General features: G+C 44.6%; 2 non-coding genes across 2 annotated transcripts; both read right to left on the minus strand.

Annotated features, from left to right (window-relative positions):
* Positions 1–581: 581 nt before the first annotated feature.
* On the minus strand, positions 582–652 carry TRNAG-GCC (transfer RNA glycine (anticodon GCC)). Its single transcript has one exon. It is a non-coding gene; the product is annotated as a tRNA-Gly (tRNA).
* A 5,071-nt stretch (positions 653–5,723) lies between these two features.
* On the minus strand, positions 5,724–5,794 carry TRNAG-GCC (transfer RNA glycine (anticodon GCC)). Its single transcript has one exon. It is a non-coding gene; the product is annotated as a tRNA-Gly (tRNA).
* Between the last annotated feature and the right edge of the window lie 3,635 nt (positions 5,795–9,429).

A 9,429-nucleotide genomic window follows, 5' to 3' on the forward strand; every position in this document is an offset into this window, starting at 1 on the left:
ACACATGTGTGCCTGTCAGTGCCGCATCGCACACCAGGACTCTCGTTCAAACTTCTTGCAAAGTAAGCTGGGCCTTACGGCGTTTTCTAAAAGAGTTCCCCGGTCAATTACCTAATTGAGCCTCTCACATCACCTTCTGACATGCGACGTTTTAACTGCGAAGTCGTGCACGTTCGTAGGCTAAAGCCGTGATAATGTTTCACAGCTCCTGAAGATGACTTAGCCGCCAGAATGGCTTTTTAGTCTGAAGTAGGGCTCGATCTAGCTGACTGAGCTCGTAAATGGGAGCGATCACTCAACAGCTCCAGTAGAATTAATCACAATTATGATATCTATAGACACTATGCAATAGATTCGAGTTGAGACTGTCATAACGTGAGTCACTCTAGGAAACCATTATGGAATAATTATCACGTTTTTAAATGCTCAAAAGGTAGAGAGAGATGTCGGTACAGTTCTTGCTTCGCTTGCAATACTTTATGATGTTCTTCACAATGCTGAAATCACTCACGAATTAGGGCTGAATGGTGATTTTCATAAAATGTCTCACTAAATGCCTTCAAAAAACAAAAATTAAAATTTGCGTCGGACGGGAATCGAACCCGGGCCACCCGCGTGGCAGGCGAGTATTCTACCACTGAACCACCGACTTTTCTTTTCCTTACTTCCGGTAAACTTCACAAACGGGTTACTAAGATATATTACAATTCACTACATACAATACAAAAAAAAACTTAAAACATAACTATAACACATCGCATCCTAGAATTCCTTCATGGTCAGTAGGGCTTCTACCCTTTCTACCCACAAAGGTACACATTCGTCTGTTCTTACTACCTCGAGTAATCTTGAGATGCTTTGTTTAAAATACTCTCTTGCTGGTTTTCTGTCTGGGTCACAATGAAATCCAGCCATTCTAGAGCGCCATATACTGTGCAAGGCAGTCATCATAATAAAATCGAAAGGTAATCCATCCTCGTTCTCTATATCCAAATACCTGATCCCATGAGGATCTAACGGGAATTATTTTTTGATTGTTCTTTGTAATACGTCCCAAAAATACACTCCTTCCCAACAGTGCAGGAAAACATGGTCGATAGTTTCCGGTTTCTTACAGATTAGACAGTGAGATCCCCAAGGCATATAAAACCCACGCTCCTCTAGGAAGGTTCTTACAGGAAGTGTTCCAGTGTGTAATTTGAAAAAGAACGTTTTCGCACTTGGAGCTGCTGGCATTTTTTTTACACGTTTAAGTACGTTCTGACCCTTGCGCGCTGTATATAGCGCTCTGTACAGTGGGACGGGGAGCATCGTGTCACATAAATCTTTGTACAGTTTTTTCTTTCCAACAGACCACAGGTAGTCAGTTGAAAAGCGGACACACAAAAACCGCACGCTGGCCACTACTTCTTTCATGTATCCTTGCACAGCCCCTGGGGTAACATGGGTGCTCACAACAAACTCGGGCAACAGTCTACTTAGTCTTGTTTGACACACTGTTAGTAGGAAAGGATCTCTTGTCTCACGAAAAAAGAAAAACCTATTTACTAACTGCTTGATAAACAGATGTCCTAGCCCAAGGCCTCCACACTTCACCCGTCTAAACAAATTCGTGCGACTGCACCTTTCACAGTTAGACCCCCACACAAATATTGCAAACACCCGATGTAATTTTTGCACATTGACCCGGGAACAGTACAGCACTTGCATCACATACCACAGCTTAGACACAAAAAACCAGTTGCATGCAGTAGCCCTAGCAAACATGGACAGATAAGTTGCATTCCACCTATTCGCTTTTTCTTTCATTTCTTTCGTTTGCTGTGTCCAATATTCGTCAGTACTTTTGTATGACTCAAGCGGTACTCCAAGATATTTAACTGGCGTTCTTGTCCATTTAATGGCTGCGAAAAATTCTGGTGTTTAAGGCCAATATCCATGCCAGAAGCCAAGGCATTTACCCCAGTTTATGTGGCTTCCTGTAACTTCGGCGAAATATTTAGAAACTCTGATTGATTCTTCAATACCGCCATAGGTAGTGCTACAAATCGCAACATCATCAGCGTATGCGAGTAGTTTGACCTCTGAAGATTGTACACTAAACCCGTTAATGATGTCATTCTGCAATATCGACTGACATAAAGTTTCAATATAGATGCAAAACAAAAGTGGACTAACAGGGCAACCCTGACGCACTGAGCGCTCGATTCTTATGGGGGGGCCCAATGTCTTGTTGATAATTAGTCTCGTACTACCGTTCCGATATGCCATGGCTACTCCGTCAATAATTATCTTACCAACATTAATGTGCTTACCACTGAACCACCGACGCTCACGGGAGGATCCGCGTGTAGCTTCAATCACTGCCCAGTGGCCTACTGTATGTAAGTCGTTCAACTGGCATTAAAACAAAAAAGAGGTGCGGCCTGCCGAACGCTCTTTTGCGCTGGTGAGAAGGCTAGTTCTTGCTTGCACCGCCACATTGCGGCACAACGGTCAATGATAGATTTACTGTTACTTCACTTCAGGTAACATTCACAGTATATACTGTATATTTACTGTATATGCTACCTTTATCAAGCATATACAGCATATAATGTATATACTGTAAATGCTACCAAAGCCGAAATAAAGGTGCTTAATAAAGGTATAGCATACACATTAATTCTCGTAATGGAATGCACTGGCACAGGCAACCAGCCGGCTGGGTGTGTTCGTCAGTATAGCAGCCTCGCTTTGTCTGCGACTGCAATTCGGCTATTTATGTGCTGACACGCCAGATAGCATGCAGTGTATAATAGTCTGTGTGGTTATTGCTACATATATGAATGTCACCTCCGTATGGGTTAAGAATAGGTTTGGCTGCTGTGAAGACAGACAGCCGTACAAGCGTGTGGCAGAGCTCCGTCGCCAAAAATAGGCAAATAAAATATAAAAGTTGATTTAACAAGTATGTTTTTTTTCTTTCACTTCTGCTGGGAACAAGAGTGGTTCACTGCTGTTCGTTGATGTCCTCGCGCAGTCATTTGCGTGGCCTAACTTTTGTTGTCTGCGTTTACCGCGTCATTCAGGGGGCTTTCGTAGATATGCATGATTATTTCCTGTTCATCAAAATAAACCAATCTCACATAAATTATCTGCCACGTTTATAGGGCGTATGCACACGTTAACCGCGAGGTTCGCTATCGTCGGGGTCGCCATTTTGCCGGTCCACGTGCTCGCCACACGCGCGAAAATCTCGCGGCACGAGCTGTGTCCGGGATCCGTACTGCAACTTGGATGCCCAGTGACCTCTGTCATATTTCCTGCACGTCGGAGCACGTAAAGCTGGACGCGCGTACGAACGGACCTTCAAAATGGGGCGTGGCTAGTGTTTCCTCCTTGCGGATGAAGGCTCAGTGCATACCGCCTATATTTATGCGGTATTACTACTTCACATCGCACTATTAGGGGTCCTTTTTAAATGGGGTAAGATTCATTCACGACTTGTTACAGTTGAACTACGCATTGAAACAGCAAATGGATGTATCTTCGCGTCTGCTTGCGTCTTTAAATAACAGCGTAGGTGAAAAACGAACGCAAGAAATCACGGAAATGCACATAGTGCTGCACACAAATCGAAGTTTTAATCAGTTTAAAGTCAATATATAAGCAGGGCTTGTTGGTTTTGATGCACAAACTCTTGCCCTTTAACGTGTTCTTCCCCGGCAGGGCCTTCGTCCAATGCAGATAATTCTTCCACACTTCGACGTCGTTCCGCTGACTACCCTTCATTTTTTAGCAACTTCTGCCCGCAAATGATTGACAACTTTTTGTGTTGTGCTTTCGCACTCGTCTAGTTATACTTGTTTGCAGATCGATATGGCAAGAGGAGGCGAAACATGGAAAAGTCATCTACATTTTAACAACAGCACGGGTAACATATGTACGCGAGATAAGATGAAATGACTGTTGGTTGCAGTACCTTGCGTTTTACCTTGAGGTCGTCCTGACTGAAGTGAAAACCCTGTTTAAGGGAACGAAGTGAATACCTGACCTCGCAGTTGCTGATTTACACCGCGGCACGATACAGGTCTCGGGCATCACGCTTATTGTGAAAAGTCCGATTAGTTTACGCACTCATGGAGAAATCCAATACAACAAAACCCAGGTCTTTTTTTATCTCGTGAGCAAGCGTGGGGATGTTTCTTTCAAGAGCATTAGCTTGTGCTCGCCTGAACCAACGTCCTGGGCGTTCGCTTCGCTTACTATCGGCCGCCGTTTATATACAATAGAGTTACTGTATTGCTACCTGTATATGCTACTCAACCAGCGAGTGCTTGGTCGCGAAACTGACTGCTGGGGGTGACTCTGAAAGAACAAATGCTTTCAACTGGCACTGCGAGACACGTGGTTTTATTGTCGATTCAAAATACACTGTACAGCTGTCTTTTCGCGTAAAACGTGTGCTTGTGTTTGTGTGTGTGTGTTTTTGTAATGACTGCAGCTTCGAGTGTGCAGCAGGGCCTCAATCTAGCGTACTGAGCTTGTGCACGATCAGGTATATATATATATATATATATATATATATATATATATATATATATATATATATATATATATTGTAGATTTGACTTCAGACTTTCATAACATGGGTTACTTTTGGAAACTATAAATGAAACAATCTTATTGTTTAAGTACAACAGAACCCAGCGCCAAGCTCCCGCTGGAGCCATCACAAAAGCCTTTGCCCACGCACCTGGCACCACATTTGTTGACGCAGCTCAGTATCCTCAAGGCATACGTTTTGTAGCTGTCACCACATGCAATGGAGCCCTACACCATGCAACGAGCGTCACTACTCCCTCTGCCAAGACGGGTGAAGAGGTGGCCATCGCCCTGGCCACTCCAAGTCCTACCTTTGACACCATCGTATGCGACTCTCACTCAGCCGTCACTAATTACAGCAAAGGCCGCATTTCTCCTCAAGCGCTTCGCATCCTCTGCCAGGCACCACACTCCAGAGAAAACATGATCCCCGCCCACGCGGGCCTAGTCCACCCTCACCTCCCAAACCTCAACGAGGTCACCCACTCCCTTGCGTGAGGCCTTGTCAACCGCGCTGGGGCTACTGGAGACGAGATGGACACCAGGGAGAACCTGACTACCTACAATGATCTGGTTAAGAACTTTTACCTGAGACGCTGAGTCTTTCCCCCACGTCACCACAAGCACAACCGGGCACAGGCCACCACTTTGCGTCTACTTCCAACAAACACGTATCCCTCACCCTCCCGAATTCACCTCATATTCCCGGATTTGTACACAACTTCCCACTGCGGTGCTGCGGCAACACCCGGCTACGCTTGCACATATACTGTAGGAGTGCCAGGCGCAGTACAGACACACTAACACCACGACCCTTTCGTCGAAGCTCCATGAGGCTCTGCGGAGCTCCGCTCTTGACGACCAAGCCTGGGCGACACCGCATGCCCGTGAGGCGGCGTCGAGGCGAGCCCTTGCCGTACCCTTGGCCCAGCTACCTAAACCTGCTGGTTTCGTACAATAAAGTTTACTCCTCCTTTTCGACAGGTAGAGATATCGGTACATTTCTTGCTTCGCTCGAACTATTTTGCGTTGGTGTTTGTGATGCTGAAATCACTCACGAATTCGCTCCAAATGCTAAATTTCCGTAAAGTGTTTCACTAAATGCCAAATTGCTAAAAAGAACAAAAAATAAAATTTGCGTCGGCCGGGAATCGAACCCGGGCCACCCGCGTGGCAGGCGAGTATTCTACCACTGAACCACCGACGCCTACGCGCATGCTGCGTAGGCTCAATCACTGCCGATCGGCCCACTAAATGTAGGTCACTCAATCGGCGAGCGTTTATTCGCGAAGGTACCTGCCGGGAGTGACCCTGACAGAACAAATGCTTCAAATTGGCGCCGTGACACACGTGGTGTAATCGCCAATTCGCAATACAGTGGAGCTGTCTTTTCACGTAAAACCTGAGGGTCCGTACAAGACCTTTCATAATTTTGGTCAGTTAGCGAAACTGGAATAGCCATTCCCTCCTCGGTTTTGCCGGAGCGCATTTTTATACTACACATGCACACTGGAGAATCACATGATTCGATTATTAGATATCTTACGAAGGCACACTTGACTGCTTTTCATTGGAGTTAGCTCGATTGGTATGCTTCAGCTCCAGTGCCTACCGACACTCATACGTAGTACATACAGCGACGACCACGTCTGAAGTGAAAAATATATCATAGAAGTTTACGCTCGATGTACGACTCGAAAAAATAATATTGTGTTTATTGACACCATAATAACACATCATATAACGGGCATTCCTTTTGATATCTAGAATAAAGATTCCAGCTTTACCGGCTTGAGCATTTGCCTGAGCTGTGGTCGACCATGTACACTTGGCAAAACAGCACTGGCTGATACCGCAATGTGGTGGAAAGGTTATGACAGAGTAAAATGTCATCCGCCCGTCCGTATCACAAAAATTTAAGGAAATTTACACGGGTTTATTTCTCAGAAAGAATATATAAAGCGCCTTTGTGGACGGAAAATTCATCCTGGTGGCGGGCTCGGTACGCGTTGGTCCTGTGTTCGATTCGCGGATAAGGACGACTTGGTTGTCCGTAGGAAACATTACTTTATGGGAAATTCACATGAATTTCCTTGAAACTGTGCTACCAACGGTGTGAATTTTCCCTTTCAGATTTACTCACAGTGCACAAGAGGCACTTGTTTCTTTGTGAAACCAATTCACCATCTGAAGCTGTTTTATTCTGTCTTTATTTTTTATTTCTTTTGTTTGTTTCTATCTCTTTTCTTTGCCGGAGAAGGGCCGCTCGTGTGCCCTGTGTCTAATACAATACGCATTCATTTGTATTATGCCTGCTGCACGTTTACACACGCACAGTTACAAGCGCACACATCCTGAAAATATGTAAACGAAACGAGGTTTTCTCTGCGTAAACACCCATATGCGCTCGTATGCATGCACTCTCTAGAAATGAATAATTCTCAGCATTAAATGCCTACAAGCATCGTACGTGGCGAGTAGCGTACTTTGTCGACCACGGCGGTTATGGGGTTGTAGAACACTGTATTAGTGTCCAATATATGCATAGTGCAATGCTGTCCCTACATCAATAAATTTCCCTGCACGCTTACTTGAACATTGGTGCATTTGTGAAGCCTTCTTTGTGCACGTGTGTCTGTGCAAAGCGTGTACTTCTCTGTTCACCCACCTCATTCCTCACTTCCTTTTTTCTCCTTTTTTTGTTTATTTAAGCAGACCACTTGTTTTACCCTCAGATGCTGACCCGTAGTAACCCCTACAAGGCCGAAAGAAATAGAGTCTTTTCTCGCCACAGTCAATCGATATACTCCGTCCCTGTCTTTCTCTTTCTCTATAGTTGAGTTGTCAACCATGCTTTGTTTGGTTAACCTCGCTGTCTCTTCCTTACGGCTGTCCCGCTTTCCAATATATGCCGCACGATAGTTCTGAAGATAAAAAGTAATTGAAAATGCACACACGGCATGCGAAAAAGCACAAATAAAGCATTTAAAAGAAGTGGGAAGGGGAGATCAATTAGTAAGCGTATATTGTTTCTTATTCACGGAGTTCAAATGGCATAATTAAAGAGCTTACACCAAGTGCCCAACGCACCGCCCCATCCAAGATCGACTTAGTTTAACGCCCTGTTTTCGCAATACACACTTCCATCAATTACCGTCGATACTAACGTGGTCGCTTTTTTTTTTCTTAACGTCAAAGTGTTTTATGCCGGGGTCCACCAGAAGATCAGGCGTCACAGAAATGACGTCGAAAAAATGCGCACTATCAGAAAGCAATGAATTGGACTTCTGTCAACGAGAGTCGGACATAAGACCTTTCGGTTCGTTACAGCAGAGCCCAGGCCCGCTATGCACTGCACCAGTGCCGCATGCTCTGGAAGCTTTACAGACAAGCGTTTTAGATCTACCACTGTCTTTTCACAGTGCTCTTGGTAAAATGAAGTAGCCCGATGACCATTGCATAGTACTTTAACGCGTCACTTTTTTGTGTCCGTCCATTTCGGCGCCATTCCAATAAGAGAAGTGCAATTTTGTCTACGCATTAACACAACACGACGTGGCGACATTACCTCTAGCGTCGGCTTCGCTCACATTCATTAATAATACAAAAAAATAGCACTGCGTTAATTAACTGTAACTCTGCGTTCTACACTTACGCTCACCCCACGAAAGATGCGCCCGGCCAAACAGCATAGACATGAGGCGCTTTGCGTTTCCCTCTAGTCGGGCAGTGTCATTCAACACTCCAACATGCCGCGAGTATGCGACCTTAGCCCGAGGTCAGCGTCCATTCAGTGACGGCTCTCCTGGCTGTCACACTGCTTCCTATGATTCCGCTCTTATTATTAGGTACTACACCTGTACACTATACGGGCATCTATCGCCTCAAGGGTTTCTTCAATCATTCATCATGGACGTTACTCGTCAGAATGGATATGTATCATTACGCGTCAACATCGTTGCGTTCCCAATTATTGGTACTATAATGGTCAAACATGAATGCGAATAGACATTCAAGTACTTTTAAATCGATGTAGAGTAAGCATGAACAAGTTTCATTTTCGTGTTTTACCGATCTCTATGAAGGAGGGACCAACCATGTTTTTTTTTATTTTCCGCGAAGAATTTTCATGGTACGTATAATAGGTATCATTTCATGCGGTAATCATGAAACAATAAGAAATTTAAAAAAAATCCAGGCGTTGCTACAGAAGCGTATTCAGTGTGCTACAATAAGCCCATGTTGCATGCTACACTCCATAAAGAGCGTGAACAAGGTAGAGTATGATGTACGAATTGCGGACGCATACGCTTGATACCGCAAACACGCACATAAACTACCTGCACGCACGCACGCCAGCGAATGCAAAGGGCTATTTGCAGATCCTTATCCAGGCCACTGACCTGGAGTAACGTCTGCAGCGGCGCCTTGCTCGCTATACGTATATTCGCGGCCCTCACGGCCAGTGGACGCAGAATGTCAATTGTGTCCACTTGCACGGCGTTCCTGGAAGCCCCGGAAGGCGTGAATAGATGCACTTTATATACTGGGTCACCCCACTTTTAAGGGCCAGCTCCTTACTAGCATTAAAATTATCGTAGCAGCTGAAATTCAAAATGAACATAAGGAATATGCCTAATCAAATGCATATTGGCGTTAGTAGTTCCATATGAGCCACCTTATTCTTCATCGTCAGTGAATAAGAATGGGATAATGGTAGTTCCTCAACGACTGATTACAAATTGAATATAGTTGAACATAAAATGTTTTCCTATTGAAAGATATGCGTTTCCACAGCTAATAAAAACTGTGTTCACGTCTTTGTATTTCTTACTTCAGATA

The sequence above is a fragment of the Rhipicephalus microplus genome, chromosome X (assembly GCF_043290135.1).
Source record: "Rhipicephalus microplus isolate Deutch F79 chromosome X, USDA_Rmic, whole genome shotgun sequence".
Lineage (NCBI taxonomy): Eukaryota > Metazoa > Arthropoda > Arachnida > Ixodida > Ixodidae > Rhipicephalus > Rhipicephalus microplus.